Raw genomic sequence first — 14,720 nt, 5'->3', positions numbered from 1 at the left:
CGAGTTTTTGTAAATCTGTGGCAGCGCCAAAATCCAAGCGCCATACAATGGGTGTCGTTATAGTGGAGAAACGAGCAGAAATGTTTTCATTTCTCCTCATTTTTGCTCTTTCTATGTGTGCTGCACGAACATATCGCCACTGAAGATTTCTGTTGTGCAGGAAGGTGTGCCTTCCTGAACAAAAACAATTTCCCCCTCCACGCAGCCATCCTTGTACCATGGCGCAAGGATGGCTGCGTTGGTGCTCGGCAGCTAATTTAGAGCTGGCGCAGAGGGAAGCACAGGGGTGCGCTGTATTCTACTAAATACGGCGCTTCCCTGCATTTTGAAAATGACTGAGTGCGAGGCTGCCAAATTTGGCAGAGCGTCTCACTCAGTCATCCTCTTGTAATTATGGGCCAAAAGGTCTAAAGGATAGAGGCGTTTTATGTCATGTTCGATGACGACCATGGAAATGACTCTAGTCATATTGCAGAAGAGAGAACCATGTGCATTTTCTTGCCTTGCGATGTATTCGCCCACTCTCTGCCCTCAACCCTAGGAGCAGGGTCTGAGCAGTGGTGCTTCTGTGCCCTCGCTCGTTGGTGTCCGGGTCCAAATCCCCAACACACCCTTTTTAGCAGAAAACACTCAAATTTTACTCAAAATACACAAAGCTTGAAGATTCCTCATTCCACTCAAAGCATTGTTGTGCAAAATATTTTTAGCCTCAGGAGAAAAAAAGGATCACCATGCCTTGGCTTCCTTCCTGCTTGCTTTCAGTGTGCTCTGTGTGATGCTTTCACAGGCTCTGGTTTCAGGCATTTAGGCATCAGATATTTGTCTCTACCCGCAGCTGTGACTTTTCAGTACATCTGAGTGTACGCTTGCTGGCTGACAACGCTGCAATTTTCACACTTACTCCTCGCTTTGCGAGCAACTGCTGATCAAGTATAGAGGCAATCGGGCAAACATATGAGGGGAATTTTGCTCCTTCAGTCAAGCCCTCATGCTTGTTTCTGTAGTGTAGTGGTTATCACGTTCGCCTAACACGCGAAAGGTCCCCGGTTCGAGACCGGGCAGAAACAATGGGCAGTGTCTGCTTTTGTGTTTGCTCCCTAAAAGCTTAGTCTCACTCAGGGATGGCCTTTAAAAACTTGTGACCTGTGTAAAACTTGTATTACTATTGCAGGCCGGTAAAAAGTTATCTGCATCTTTGCGTAGTCGTGCATGTGCCTGGTTTCTTATTCTGTTTTTTACTTTTTTTTTTCTTGGCCATGTTATATTGTGGGGCCTTTAAACCTGTCACCTTGATAGGAACATTGCAAGCGGCAGCATCGACAAGTGCAGACTGAGGAGTCAGACCTAAACACAGACTCAGCTGTCAGGATGGCCGAGTGGTCTAAGGCGGCAGCCTCAAGAGAGCTTGATCTTCAGTTAAGCTAAGCATCCTGGTTTGCTCATGTAGTTGTGGGTTCATATCGCACTTCTGATAGGTCTATTTTCTGCCCTTAAATCTTCCTCTGCTTGCACAGCCAGCTCCCCACAACACTATCTTTGCAAGCTGCTGTAGCATATGAAAAGAAATCCACCAACCCTCCGGCTGGGCCCTCAATCAGCATTCCATGTATTTCTGGAAGGGGCATCTCAGTCACGCCTTCTGTTAGAGCTGCACCTTATCACTGTAACTACCATGCTGGTTTCTACTTAAGCAGTTGATTCCATCGTTTGAAGTGAGGCTCTCCTGCCACTTTTGGGCAGAGAAGGCACTGCCCCTGCAACAACAACAGGCAGACAAGCTCAACCTGGGTTTCCTGGTTAGGTGGGCGGAGCAGAATGGCAATGGTCCCTCCTTGTGACTTGAAATTAACATGAAGAAGACAGAGAGGCAGCTGGGAGTAGGCAGTACCCATGCACCCCTGAACACTGTCTTGCGATTTTCACCCAATTCTGAAATGAGTCGGGAGGAAAGGAGGTGATTTTCCTATCGAAGGCCATTCTGGGAATTCAGCCACCCCGCGTCTCCCAGGTGAGTGTTTCAGGCCTGTGAGGCACTCATATAAATCTCGCCTGATCGATCCTTATCGAGCACTGAGCGAGCAATTGTGCTTGAATACAAGAGGCATGCTCCTCTGGCTCAGGCGCAAGAGATGGCAGGCCCTTCAGTGCTTCTGGTCTGGAAGTCTACGGTGCAAGGGCCCAGGTCCTGCGGAGGCGTACAACTACCAGAAAGGGTCTGCTTTTCTCATCAGCGCCACAGTTCAGCTTGCTAGCATAGGGCTTCTTGACTACCTCTTGCCTTGCTAGAGGCAAAAAAAAACCCCTTGGCACAAAACATCAATTGCTATGGCACGCTTAGAAGGAGAGTCTCCAAGTGGCCCTGCTTTTTCACAAAGACACTTCAGAAGATGTTTGAAAGGCTTTTGCAGCAGCAGGCTCGTTGGTCTAGGGGTATGATTCTCGCTTTGGGTGTGAGAGGTCCCGGGTTCAAATCCCGGACGAGCCTGTGCCTTCATAGGTTCGATCTGTTTTTAAACAGGAGTATTTCTGCTTTCCACTCTTGTAAGATGCCATGGTGGAATGCATTGCATGCTTTCTACTGGTGTCGAGGCAGTTCGGCATGATGAAGGAGTGCAGGATTTCTTTCTAACTGCTTTTTTGTGTTGGAGCAGCACTTCTCGTTGGAACATGAAATGCACAGTGCTTCTCCAAAGTAATTGCAGGGCTGGTTTTGAAATCACCTCTTGGAATGAAAGTGATCCCAGTTCCTTTCTTCCAAAGGAAGAGATCCTGTCAGAAAGGCTCAGCTTTGAGCGTCATGAATATTGTCCCTTAGTCCTTGCATTCCAGTCCAAAGCATAGCCACATAAAGAAAGCAGGTGTGTCTGTTTCCAGTGCAGTGGTTCCAGTCCAATGCATAGCCACATGAAGCAAATAAGCAGGCATGTCTGTTTCTGTAGTGTAGTGGTTATCACGTTCGCCTTACACGCGAAAGGTACCTGGTTCGAGGCCAGGCAGAAACAGCAAGTTGCTGTGCTTTATCACATTATTTGCATTTACCACCTCACCTGACAGGTAAATTGAAATTAAAGAGGCTGTGTCTATCCCTCACCATCGTGAGGTACTACGCTCCAAGGGCATCGGTCTCAACTCACCAAGAGAAGACGATACACCTTACGGCAGTCAGTTGCTCCCTTTTTGACCTTTCCATTGAAGCCTGGGCCTACTGTGGTCAAGCCAGCCAAGGAAGGAAGGTATGAGAGCGAAAATGGCTTTCCTACCTTCACCAAGAACATACACCTTGAGCAAAGAAAGGGCCAGACTTACAAGGCCCTATCGCCACCGGCACATCATCTTTAGTGACGCCCCGGTGGCACTATGTACTGTGCCGTATTTACAAGACGCCGTTCAACCACGTTTTGTGGCTTAACACCACCTTGTAAATACGGCCCCTTCACACGCAGCCCTTTCCCTGGAAGGGGCGTGCAATGGGCGTTGCTCTGGGTGGGCCACTGCAACACCATAGCATTTTGATGCTGCTCCAGTTTTACGAGTTTTTGTAAATCTGTGGCAGCGCCAAAATCCAAGCGCCATACAATGGGTGTCGTTATAGTGGAGAAACGAGCAGAAATGTTTTCATTTCTCCTCATTTTTGCTCTTTCTATGTGTGCTGCACGAACATATCGCCACTGAAGATTTCTGTTGTGCAGGAAGGTGTGCCTTCCTGAACAAAAACAATTTCCCCCTCCACGCAGCCATCCTTGTACCATGGCGCAAGGATGGCTGCGTTGGTGCTCGGCAGCTAATTTAGAGCTGGCGCAGAGGGAAGCACAGGGGTGCGCTGTATTCTACTAAATACGGCGCTTCCCTGCATTTTGAAAATGACTGAGTGCGAGGCTGCCAAATTTGGCAGAGCGTCTCACTCAGTCATCCTCTTGTAATTATGGGCCAAAAGGTCTAAAGGATAGAGGCGTTTTATGTCATGTTCGATGACGACCATGGAAATGACTCTAGTCATATTGCAGAAGAGAGAACCATGTGCATTTTCTTGCCTTGCGATGTATTCGCCCACTCTCTGCCCTCAACCCTAGGAGCAGGGTCTGAGCAGTGGTGCTTCTGTGCCCTCGCTCGTTGGTGTCCGGGTCCAAATCCCCAACACACCCTTTTTAGCAGAAAACACTCAAATTTTACTCAAAATACACAAAGCTTGAAGATTCCTCATTCCACTCAAAGCATTGTTGTGCAAAATATTTTTAGCCTCAGGAGAAAAAAAGGATCACCATGCCTTGGCTTCCTTCCTGCTTGCTTTCAGTGTGCTCTGTGTGATGCTTTCACAGGCTCTGGTTTCAGGCATTTAGGCATCAGATATTTGTCTCTACCCGCAGCTGTGACTTTTCAGTACATCTGAGTGTACGCTTGCTGGCTGACAACGCTGCAATTTTCACACTTACTCCTCGCTTTGCGAGCAACTGCTGATCAAGTATAGAGGCAATCGGGCAAACATATGAGGGGAATTTTGCTCCTTCAGTCAAGCCCTCATGCTTGTTTCTGTAGTGTAGTGGTTATCACGTTCGCCTAACACGCGAAAGGTCCCCGGTTCGAGACCGGGCAGAAACAATGGGCAGTGTCTGCTTTTGTGTTTGCTCCCTAAAAGCTTAGTCTCACTCAGGGATGGCCTTTAAAAACTTGTGACCTGTGTAAAACTTGTATTACTATTGCAGGCCGGTAAAAAGTTATCTGCATCTTTGCGTAGTCGTGCATGTGCCTGGTTTCTTATTCTGTTTTTTACTTTTTTTTTTCTTGGCCATGTTATATTGTGGGGCCTTTAAACCTGTCACCTTGATAGGAACATTGCAAGCGGCAGCATCGACAAGTGCAGACTGAGGAGTCAGACCTAAACACAGACTCAGCTGTCAGGATGGCCGAGTGGTCTAAGGCGGCAGCCTCAAGAGAGCTTGATCTTCAGTTAAGCTAAGCATCCTGGTTTGCTCATGTAGTTGTGGGTTCATATCGCACTTCTGATAGGTCTATTTTCTGCCCTTAAATCTTCCTCTGCTTGCACAGCCAGCTCCCCACAACACTATCTTTGCAAGCTGCTGTAGCATATGAAAAGAAATCCACCAACCCTCCGGCTGGGCCCTCAATCAGCATTCCATGTATTTCTGGAAGGGGCATCTCAGTCACGCCTTCTGTTAGAGCTGCACCTTATCACTGTAACTACCATGCTGGTTTCTACTTAAGCAGTTGATTCCATCGTTTGAAGTGAGGCTCTTCTGCCACTTTTGGGCAGAGAAGGCACTGCCCCTGCAACAACAACAGGCAGACAAGCTCAACCTGGGTTTCCTGGTTAGGTGGGCGGAGCAGAATGGCAATGGTCCCTCCTTGTGACTTGAAATTAACATGAAGAAGACAGAGAGGCAGCTGGGAGTAGGCAGTACCCATGCACCCCTGAACACTGTCTTGCGATTTTCACCCAATTCTGAAATGAGTCGGGAGGAAAGGAGGTGATTTTCCTATCGAAGGCCATTCTGGGAATTCAGCCACCCCGCGTCTCCCAGGTGAGTGTTTCAGGCCTGTGAGGCACTCATATAAATCTCGCCTGATCGAGCCTTATCGAGCACTGAGCGAGCAATTGTGCTTGAATACAAGAGGCATGCTCCTCTGGCTCAGGCGCAAGAGATGGCAGGCCCTTCAGTGCTTCTGGTCTGGAAGTCTACGGTGCAAGGGCCCAGGTCCTGCGGAGGCGTACAACTACCAGAAAGGGTCTGCTTTTCTCATCAGCGCCACAGTTCAGCTTGCTAGCATAGGGCTTCTTGACTACCTCTTGCCTTGCTAGAGGCAAAAAAAAAACCCTTGGCACAAAACATCAATTGCTATGGCACGCTTAGAAGGAGAGTCTCCAAGTGGCCCTGCTTTTTCACAAAGACACTTCAGAAGATGTTTGAAAGGCTTTTGCAGCAGCAGGCTCGTTGGTCTAGGGGTATGATTCTCGCTTTGGGTGTGAGAGGTCCCGGGTTCAAATCCCGGACGAGCCTGTGCCTTCATAGGTTCGATCTGTTTTTAAACAGGAGTATTTCTGCTTTCCACTCTTGTAAGATGCCATGGTGGAATGCATTGCATGCTTTCTACTGGTGTCGAGGCAGTTCGGCATGATGAAGGAGTGCAGGATTTCTTTCTAACTGCTTTTTTGTGTTGGAGCAGCACTTCTCGTTGGAACATGAAATGCACAGTGCTTCTCCAAAGTAATTGCAGGGCTGGTTTTGAAATCACCTCTTGGAATGAAAGTGATCCCAGTTCCTTTCTTCCAAAGGAAGAGATCCTGTCAGAAAGGCTCAGCTTTGAGCGTCATGAATATTGTCCCTTAGTCCTTGCATTCCAGTCCAAAGCATAGCCACATAAAGAAAGCAGGTGTGTCTGTTTCCAGTGCAGTGGTTCCAGTCCAATGCATAGCCACATGAAGCAAATAAGCAGGCATGTCTGTTTCTGTAGTGTAGTGGTTATCACGTTCGCCTTACACGCGAAAGGTACCTGGTTCGAGGCCAGGCAGAAACAGCAAGTTGCTGTGCTTTATCACATTATTTGCATTTACCACCTCACCTGACAGGTAAATTGAAATTAAAGAGGCTGTGTCTATCCCTCACCATCGTGAGGTACTACGCTCCAAGGGCATCGGTCTCAACTCACCAAGAGAAGACGATACACCTTACGGCAGTCAGTTGCTCCCTTTTTGACCTTTCCATTGAAGCCTGGGCCTACTGTGGTCAAGCCAGCCAAGGAAGGAAGGTATGAGAGCGAAAATGGCTTTCCTACCTTCACCAAGAACATACACCTTGAGCAAAGAAAGGGCCAGACTTACAAGGCCCTATCGCCACCGGCACATCATCTTTAGTGACGCCCCGGTGGCACTATGTACTGTGCCGTATTTACAAGACGCCGTTCAACCACGTTTTGTGGCTTAACACCACCTTGTAAATACGGCCCCTTCACACGCAGCCCTTTCCCTGGAAGGGGCGTGCAATGGGCGTTGCTCTGGGTGGGCCACTGCAACACCATAGCATTTTGATGCTGCTCCAGTTTTACGAGTTTTTGTAAATCTGTGGCAGCGCCAAAATCCAAGCGCCATACAATGGGTGTCGTTATAGTGGAGAAACGAGCAGAAATGTTTTCATTTCTCCTCATTTTTGCTCTTTCTATGTGTGCTGCACGAACATATCGCCACTGAAGATTTCTGTTGTGCAGGAAGGTGTGCCTTCCTGAACAAAAACAATTTCCCCCTCCACGCAGCCATCCTTGTACCATGGCGCAAGGATGGCTGCGTTGGTGCTCGGCAGCTAATTTAGAGCTGGCGCAGAGGGAAGCACAGGGGTGCGCTGTATTCTACTAAATACGGCGCTTCCCTGCATTTTGAAAATGACTGAGTGCGAGGCTGCCAAATTTGGCAGAGCGTCTCACTCAGTCATCCTCTTGTAATTATGGGCCAAAAGGTCTAAAGGATAGAGGCGTTTTATGTCATGTTCGATGACGACCATGGAAATGACTCTAGTCATATTGCAGAAGAGAGAACCATGTGCATTTTCTTGCCTTGCGATGTATTCGCCCACTCTCTGCCCTCAACCCTAGGAGCAGGGTCTGAGCAGTGGTGCTTCTGTGCCCTCGCTCGTTGGTGTCCGGGTCCAAATCCCCAACACACCCTTTTTAGCAGAAAACACTCAAATTTTACTCAAAATACACAAAGCTTGAAGATTCCTCATTCCACTCAAAGCATTGTTGTGCAAAATATTTTTAGCCTCAGGAGAAAAAAAGGATCACCATGCCTTGGCTTCCTTCCTGCTTGCTTTCAGTGTGCTCTGTGTGATGCTTTCACAGGCTCTGGTTTCAGGCATTTAGGCATCAGATATTTGTCTCTACCCGCAGCTGTGACTTTTCAGTACATCTGAGTGTACGCTTGCTGGCTGACAACGCTGCAATTTTCACACTTACTCCTCGCTTTGCGAGCAACTGCTGATCAAGTATAGAGGCAATCGGGCAAACATATGAGGGGAATTTTGCTCCTTCAGTCAAGCCCTCATGCTTGTTTCTGTAGTGTAGTGGTTATCACGTTCGCCTAACACGCGAAACGTCCCCGGTTTGAGACCGGGCAGAAACAATGGGCAGTGTCTGCTTTTGTGTTTGCTCCCTAAAAGCTTAGTCTCACTCAGGGATGGCCTTTAAAAACTTGTGACCTGTGTAAAACTTGTATTACTATTGCAGGCCGGTAAAAAGTTATCTGCATCTTTGCGTAGTCGTGCATGTGCCTGGTTTCTTATTCTGTTTTTTACTTTTTTTTTTCTTGGCCATGTTATATTGTGGGGCCTTTAAACCTGTCACCTTGATAGGAACATTGCAAGCGGCAGCATCGACAAGTGCAGACTGAGGAGTCAGACCTAAACACAGACTCAGCTGTCAGGATGGCCGAGTGGTCTAAGGCGGCAGCCTCAAGAGAGCTTGATCTTCAGTTAAGCTAAGCATCCTGGTTTGCTCATGTAGTTGTGGGTTCATATCGCACTTCTGATAGGTCTATTTTCTGCCCTTAAATCTTCCTCTGCTTGCACAGCCAGCTCCCCACAACACTATCTTTGCAAGCTGCTGTAGCATATGAAAAGAAATCCACCAACCCTCCGGCTGGGCCCTCAATCAGCATTCCATGTATTTCTGGAAGGGGCATCTCAGTCACGCCTTCTGTTAGAGCTGCACCTTATCACTGTAACTACCATGCTGGTTTCTACTTAAGCAGTTGATTCCATCGTTTGAAGTGAGGCTCTCCTGCCACTTTTGGGCAGAGAAGGCACTGCCCCTGCAACAACAACAGGCAGACAAGCTCAACCTGGGTTTCCTGGTTAGGTGGGCGGAGCAGAATGGCAATGGTCCCTCCTTGTGACTTGAAATTAACATGAAGAAGACAGAGAGGCAGCTGGGAGTAGGCAGTACCCATGCACCCCTGAACACTGTCTTGCGATTTTCACCCAATTCTGAAATGAGTCGGGAGGAAAGGAGGTGATTTTCCTATCGAAGGCCATTCTGGGAATTCAGCCACCCCGCGTCTCCCAGGTGAGTGTTTCAGGCCTGTGAGGCACTCATATAAATCTCGCCTGATCGAGCACTGAGCGAGCAATTGTGCTTGAATACAAGAGGCATGCTCCTCTGGCTCAGGCGCAAGAGATGGCAGGCCCTTCAGTGCTTCTGGTCTGGAAGTCTACGGTGCAAGGGCCCAGGTCCTGCGGAGGCGTACAACTACCAGAAAGGGTCTGCTTTTCTCATCAGCGCCACAGTTCAGCTTGCTAGCATAGGGCTTCTTGACTACCTCTTGCCTTGCTAGAGGCAAAAAAAAACCCCTTGGCACAAAACATCAATTGCTATGGCACGCTTAGAAGGAGAGTCTCCAAGTGGCCCTGCTTTTTCACAAAGACACTTCAGAAGATGTTTGAAAGGCTTTTGCAGCAGCAGGCTCGTTGGTCTAGGGGTATGATTCTCGCTTTGGGTGTGAGAGGTCCCGGGTTCAAATCCCGGACGAGCCCGTGCCTTCATAGGTTCGATCTGTTTTTAAACAGGAGTATTTCTGCTTTCCACTCTTGTAAGATGCCATGGTGGAATGCATTGCATGCTTTCTACTGGTGTCGAGGCAGTTCGGCATGATGAAGGAGTGCGGGATTTCTTTCTAACTGCTTTTTTGTGTTGGAGCAGCACTTCTCGTTGGAACATGAAATGCACAGTGCTTCTCCAAAGTAATTGCAGGGCTGGTTTTGAAATCACCTCTTGGAATGAAAGTGATCCCAGTTCCTTTCTTCCAAAGGAAGAGATCCTGTCAGAAAGGCTCAGCTTTGAGCGTCATGAATATTGTCCATTAGTCCTTGCATTCCAGTCCAAAGCATAGCCACATAAAGAAAGCAGGTGTGTCTGTTTCCAGTGCAGTGGTTCCAGTCCAATGCATAGCCACATGAAGCAAATAAGCAGGCATGTCTGTTTCTGTAGTGTAGTGGTTATCACGTTCGCCTTACACGCGAAAGGTCCCTGGTTCGAGGCCAGGCAGAAACAGCAAGTTGCTGTGCTTTATCACATTATTTGCATTTACCACCTCACCTGACAGGTAAATTGAAATTAAAGAGGCTGTGTCTATCCCTCACCATCGTGAGGTACTACGCTCCAAGGGCATCGGTCTCAACTCACCAAGAGAAGACGATACACCTTACGGCAGTCAGTTGCTCCCTTTTTGACCTTTCCATTGAAGCCTGGGCCTACTGTGGTCAAGCCAGCCAAGGAAGGAAGGTATGAGAGCGAAAATGGCTTTCCTACCTTCACCAAGAACATACACCTTGAGCAAAGAAAGGGCCAGACTTACAAGGCCCTATCGCCACCGGCACATCATCTTTAGTGACGCCCCGGTGGCACTATGTACTGTGCCGTATTTACAAGACGCCGTTCAACCACGTTTTGTGGCTTAACACCACCTTGTAAATACGGCCCCTTCACACGCAGCCCTTTCCCTGGAAGGGGCGTGCAATGGGCGTTGCTCTGGGTGGGCCACTGCAACACCATAGCATTTTGATGCTGCTCCAGTTTTACGAGTTTTTGTAAATCTGTGGCAGCGCCAAAATCCAAGCGCCATACAATGGGTGTCGTTATAGTGGAGAAACGAGCAGAAATGTTTTCATTTCTCCTCATTTTTGCTCTTTCTATGTGTGCTGCACGAACATATCGCCACTGAAGATTTCTGTTGTGTAGGAAGGTGTGCCTTCCTGAACAAAAACAATTTCCCCCTCCACGCAGCCATCCTTGTACCATGGCGCAAGGATGGCTGCGTTGGTGCTCGGCAGCTAATTTAGAGCTGGCGCAGAGGGAAGCACAGGGGTGCGCTGTATTCTACTAAATACGGCGCTTCCCTGCATTTTGAAAATGACTGAGTGCGAGGCTGCCAAATTTGGGAGAGCGTCTCACTCAGTCATCCTCTTGTAATTATGGGCCAAAAGGTCTAAAGGATAGAGGCGTTTTATGTCATGTTCGATGACGACCATGGAAATGACTCTAGTCATATTGCAGAAGAGAGAACCATGTGCATTTTCTTGCCTTGCGATGTATTCGCCCACTCTCTGCCCTCAACCCTAGGAGCAGGGTCTGAGCAGTGGTGCTTCTGTGCCCTCGCTCGTTGGTGTCCGGGTCCAAATCCCCAACACACCCTTTTTAGCAGAAAACACACAAATTTTACTCAAAATACACAAAGCTTGAAGATTCCTCATTCCACTCAAAGCATTGTTGTGCAAAATATTTTTAGCCTCAGGAGAAAAAAAGGATCACCATGCCTTGGCTTCCTTCCTGCTTGCTTTCAGTGTGCTCTGTGTGATGCTTTCACAGGCTCTGGTTTCAGGCATTTAGGCATCAGATATTTGTCTCTACCCGCAGCTGTGACTTTTCAGTACATCTGAGTGTACGCTTGCTGGCTGACAACGCTGCAATTTTCACACTTACTCCTCGCTTTGCGAGCAACTGCTGATCAAGTATAGAGGCAATCGGGCAAACATATGAGGGGAATTTTGCTCCTTCAGTCAAGCCCTCATGCTTGTTTCTGTAGTGTAGTGGTTATCACGTTCGCCTAACACGCGAAAGGTCCCCGGTTCGAGACCGGGCAGAAACAATGGGCAGTGTCTGCTTTTGTGTTTGCTCCCTAAAAGCTTAGTCTCACTCAGGGATGGCCTTTAAAAACTTGTGACCTGTGTAAAACTTGTATTACTATTGCAGGCCGGTAAAAAGTTATCTGCATCTTTGCGTAGTCGTGCATGTGCCTGGTTTCTTATTCTGTTTTTTACTTTTTTTTTTCTTGGCCATGTTATATTGTGGGGCCTTTAAACCTGTCACCTTGATAGGAACATTGCAAGCGGCAGCATCGACAAGTGCAGACTGAGGAGTCAGACCTAAACACAGACTCAGCTGTCAGGATGGCCGAGTGGTCTAAGGCGGCAGCCTCAAGAGAGCTTGATCTTCAGTTAAGCTAAGCATCCTGGTTTGCTCATGTAGTTGTGGGTTCATATCGCACTTCTGATAGGTCTATTTTCTGCCCTTAAATCTTCCTCTGCTTGCACAGCCAGCTCCCCACAACACTATCTTTGCAAGCTGCTGTAGCATATGAAAAGAAATCCACCAACCCTCCGGCTGGGCCCTCAATCAGCATTCCATGTATTTCTGGAAGGGGCATCTCAGTCACGCCTTCTGTTAGAGCTGCACCTTATCACTGTAACTACCATGCTGGTTTCTACTTAAGCAGTTGATTCCATCGTTTGAAGTGAGGCTCTCCTGCCACTTTTGGGCAGAGAAGGCACTGCCCCTGCAACAACAACAGGCAGACAAGCTCAACCTGGGTTTCCTGGTTAGGTGGGCGGAGCAGAATGGCAATGGTCCCTCCTTGTGACTTGAAATTAACATGAAGAAGACAGAGAGGCAGCTGGGAGTAGGCAGTACCCATGCACCCCTGAACACTGTCTTGCGATTTTCACCCAATTCTGAAATGAGTCGGGAGGAAAGGAGGTGATTTTCCTATCGAAGGCCATTCTGGGAATTCAGCCACCCCGCGTCTCCCAGGTGAGTGTTTCAGGCCTGTGAGGCACTCATATAAATCTCGCCTGATCGAGCACTGAGCGAGCAATTGTGCTTGAATACAAGAGGCATGCTCCTCTGGCTCAGGCGCAAGAGATGGCAGGCCCTTCAGTGCTTCTGGTCTGGAAGTCTACGGTGCAAGGGCCCAGGTCCTGCGGAGGCGTACAACTACCAGAAAGGGTCTGCTTTTCTCATCAGCGCCACAGTTCAGCTTGCTAGCATAGGGCTTCTTGACTACCTCTTGCCTTGCTAGAGGCAAAAAAAAAACCCTTGGCACAAAACATCAATTGCTATGGCACGCTTAGAAGGAGAGTCTCCAAGTGGCCCTGCTTTTTCACAAAGACACTTCAGAAGATGTTTGAAAGGCTTTTGCAGCAGCAGGCTCGTTGGTCTAGGGGTATGATTCTCGCTTTGGGTGTGAGAGGTCCCGGGTTCAAATCCCGGACGAGCCCGTGCCTTCATAGGTTCGATCTGTTTTTAAACAGGAGTATTTCTGCTTTCCACTCTTGTAAGATGCCATGGTGGAATGCATTGCATGCTTTCTACTGGTGTCGAGGCAGTTCGGCATGATGAAGGAGTGCGGGATTTCTTTCTAACTGCTTTTTTGTGTTGGAGCAGCACTTCTCGTTGGAACATGAAATGCACAGTGCTTCTCCAAAGTAATTGCAGGGCTGGTTTTGAAATCACCTCTTGGAATGAAAGTGATCCCAGTTCCTTTCTTCCAAAGGAAGAGATCCTGTCAGAAAGGCTCAGCTTTGAGCGTCATGAATATTGTCCCTTAGTCCTTGCATTCCAGTCCAAAGCATAGCCACATAAAGAAAGCAGGTGTGTCTGTTTCCAGTGCAGTGGTTCCAGTCCAATGCATAGCCACATGAAGCAAATAAGCAGGCATGTCTGTTTCTGTAGTGTAGTGGTTATCACGTTCGCCTTACACGCGAAAGGTCCCTGGTTCGAGGCCAGGCAGAAACAGCAAGTTGCTGTGCTTTATCACATTATTTGCATTTACCACCTCACCTGACAGGTAAATTGAAATTAAAGAGGCTGTGTCTATCCCTCACCATTGTGAGGTACTACGCTCCAAGGGCATCGGTCTCAACTCACCAAGAGAAGACGATACACCTTACGGCAGTCAGTTGCTCCCTTTTTGACCTTTCCATTGAAGCCTGGGCCTACTGTGGTCAAGCCAGCCAAGGAAGGAAGGTATGAGAGCGAAAATGGCTTTCCTACCTTCACCAAGAACATACACCTTGAGCAAAGAAAGGGCCAGACTTACAAGGCCCTATCGCCACCGGCACATCATCTTTAGTGACGCCCCGGTGGCACTATGTACTGTGCCGTATTTACAAGACGCCGTTCAACCACGTTTTGTGGCTTAACACCACCTTGTAAATACGGCCCCTTCACACGCAGCCCTTTCCCTGGAAGGGGCGTGCAATGGGCGTTGCTCTGGGTGGGCCACTGCAACACCATAGCATTTTGATGCTGCTCCAGTTTTACGAGTTTTTGTAAATCTGTGGCAGCGCCAAAATCCAAGCGCCATACAATGGGTGTCGTTATAGTGGAGAAACGAGCAGAAATGTTTTCATTTCTCCTCATTTTTGCTCTTTCTATGTGTGCTGCACGAACATATCGCCACTAAAGATTTCTGTTGTGCAGGAAGGTGTGCCTTCCTGAACAAAAACAATTTCCCCCTCCACGCAGCCATCCTTGTACCATGGCGCAAGGATGGCTGCGTTGGTGCTCGGCAGCTAATTTAGAGCTGGCGCAGAGGGAAGCACAGGGGTGCGCTGTATTCTACTAAATACGGCGCTTCCCTGCATTTTGAAAATGACTGAGTGCGAGGCTGCCAAATTTGGCAGAGCGTCTCACTCAGTCATCCTCTTGTAATTATGGGCCAAAAGGTCTAAAGGATAGAGGCGTTTTATGTCATGTTCGATGACGACCATGGAAATGACTCTAGTCATATTGCAGAAGAGAGAACCATGTGCATTTTCTTGCCTTGCGATGTATTCGCCCACTCTCTGCCCTCAACCCTAGGAGCAGGGTCTGAGCAGTGGTGCTTCTGTGCCCTCGCTCGTTGGTGTCCGGGTCCAAATCCCCAACACACCCTTTTTAGCAGA

The 14,720-nt window shown here is 48.3% G+C and overlaps 12 non-coding genes across 12 annotated transcripts; all 12 read left to right on the top strand.

Moving 5' to 3' along the window:
• Positions 1–994: 994 nt before the first annotated feature.
• Positions 995–1,067, top strand: TRNAV-AAC (transfer RNA valine (anticodon AAC)). The gene has a single exon. It is a non-coding gene; the product is annotated as a tRNA-Val (tRNA).
• A 1,346-nt stretch (positions 1,068–2,413) lies between these two features.
• Positions 2,414–2,485, top strand: TRNAP-UGG (transfer RNA proline (anticodon UGG)). Its single transcript has one exon. It is a non-coding gene; the product is annotated as a tRNA-Pro (tRNA).
• A 444-nt stretch (positions 2,486–2,929) lies between these two features.
• On the top strand, positions 2,930–3,002 carry TRNAV-UAC (transfer RNA valine (anticodon UAC)). The gene has a single exon. It is a non-coding gene; the product is annotated as a tRNA-Val (tRNA).
• A 1,521-nt stretch (positions 3,003–4,523) lies between these two features.
• Positions 4,524–4,596, top strand: TRNAV-AAC (transfer RNA valine (anticodon AAC)). Its single transcript has one exon. It is a non-coding gene; the product is annotated as a tRNA-Val (tRNA).
• Positions 4,597–5,942: 1,346 nt separating this feature from the next.
• On the top strand, positions 5,943–6,014 carry TRNAP-UGG (transfer RNA proline (anticodon UGG)). Its single transcript has one exon. It is a non-coding gene; the product is annotated as a tRNA-Pro (tRNA).
• Positions 6,015–6,458: 444 nt separating this feature from the next.
• Positions 6,459–6,531, top strand: TRNAV-UAC (transfer RNA valine (anticodon UAC)). The gene has a single exon. It is a non-coding gene; the product is annotated as a tRNA-Val (tRNA).
• A 1,521-nt stretch (positions 6,532–8,052) lies between these two features.
• On the top strand, positions 8,053–8,125 carry TRNAV-AAC (transfer RNA valine (anticodon AAC)). The gene has a single exon. It is a non-coding gene; the product is annotated as a tRNA-Val (tRNA).
• Positions 8,126–9,461: 1,336 nt separating this feature from the next.
• On the top strand, positions 9,462–9,533 carry TRNAP-UGG (transfer RNA proline (anticodon UGG)). Its single transcript has one exon. It is a non-coding gene; the product is annotated as a tRNA-Pro (tRNA).
• A 444-nt stretch (positions 9,534–9,977) lies between these two features.
• Positions 9,978–10,050, top strand: TRNAV-UAC (transfer RNA valine (anticodon UAC)). Its single transcript has one exon. It is a non-coding gene; the product is annotated as a tRNA-Val (tRNA).
• A 1,521-nt stretch (positions 10,051–11,571) lies between these two features.
• TRNAV-AAC (transfer RNA valine (anticodon AAC)) lies at positions 11,572–11,644 on the top strand. Its single transcript has one exon. It is a non-coding gene; the product is annotated as a tRNA-Val (tRNA).
• Positions 11,645–12,980: 1,336 nt separating this feature from the next.
• TRNAP-UGG (transfer RNA proline (anticodon UGG)) lies at positions 12,981–13,052 on the top strand. The gene has a single exon. It is a non-coding gene; the product is annotated as a tRNA-Pro (tRNA).
• A 444-nt stretch (positions 13,053–13,496) lies between these two features.
• Positions 13,497–13,569, top strand: TRNAV-UAC (transfer RNA valine (anticodon UAC)). The gene has a single exon. It is a non-coding gene; the product is annotated as a tRNA-Val (tRNA).
• The last annotated feature ends 1,151 nt before the right edge of the window (positions 13,570–14,720 follow it).

Source organism: Pleurodeles waltl, chromosome 10 (genome assembly GCF_031143425.1).
Source record: "Pleurodeles waltl isolate 20211129_DDA chromosome 10, aPleWal1.hap1.20221129, whole genome shotgun sequence".
NCBI lineage: Eukaryota > Metazoa > Chordata > Amphibia > Caudata > Salamandridae > Pleurodeles > Pleurodeles waltl.
This window is presented reverse-complemented; position numbering and strand designations above follow the sequence as displayed.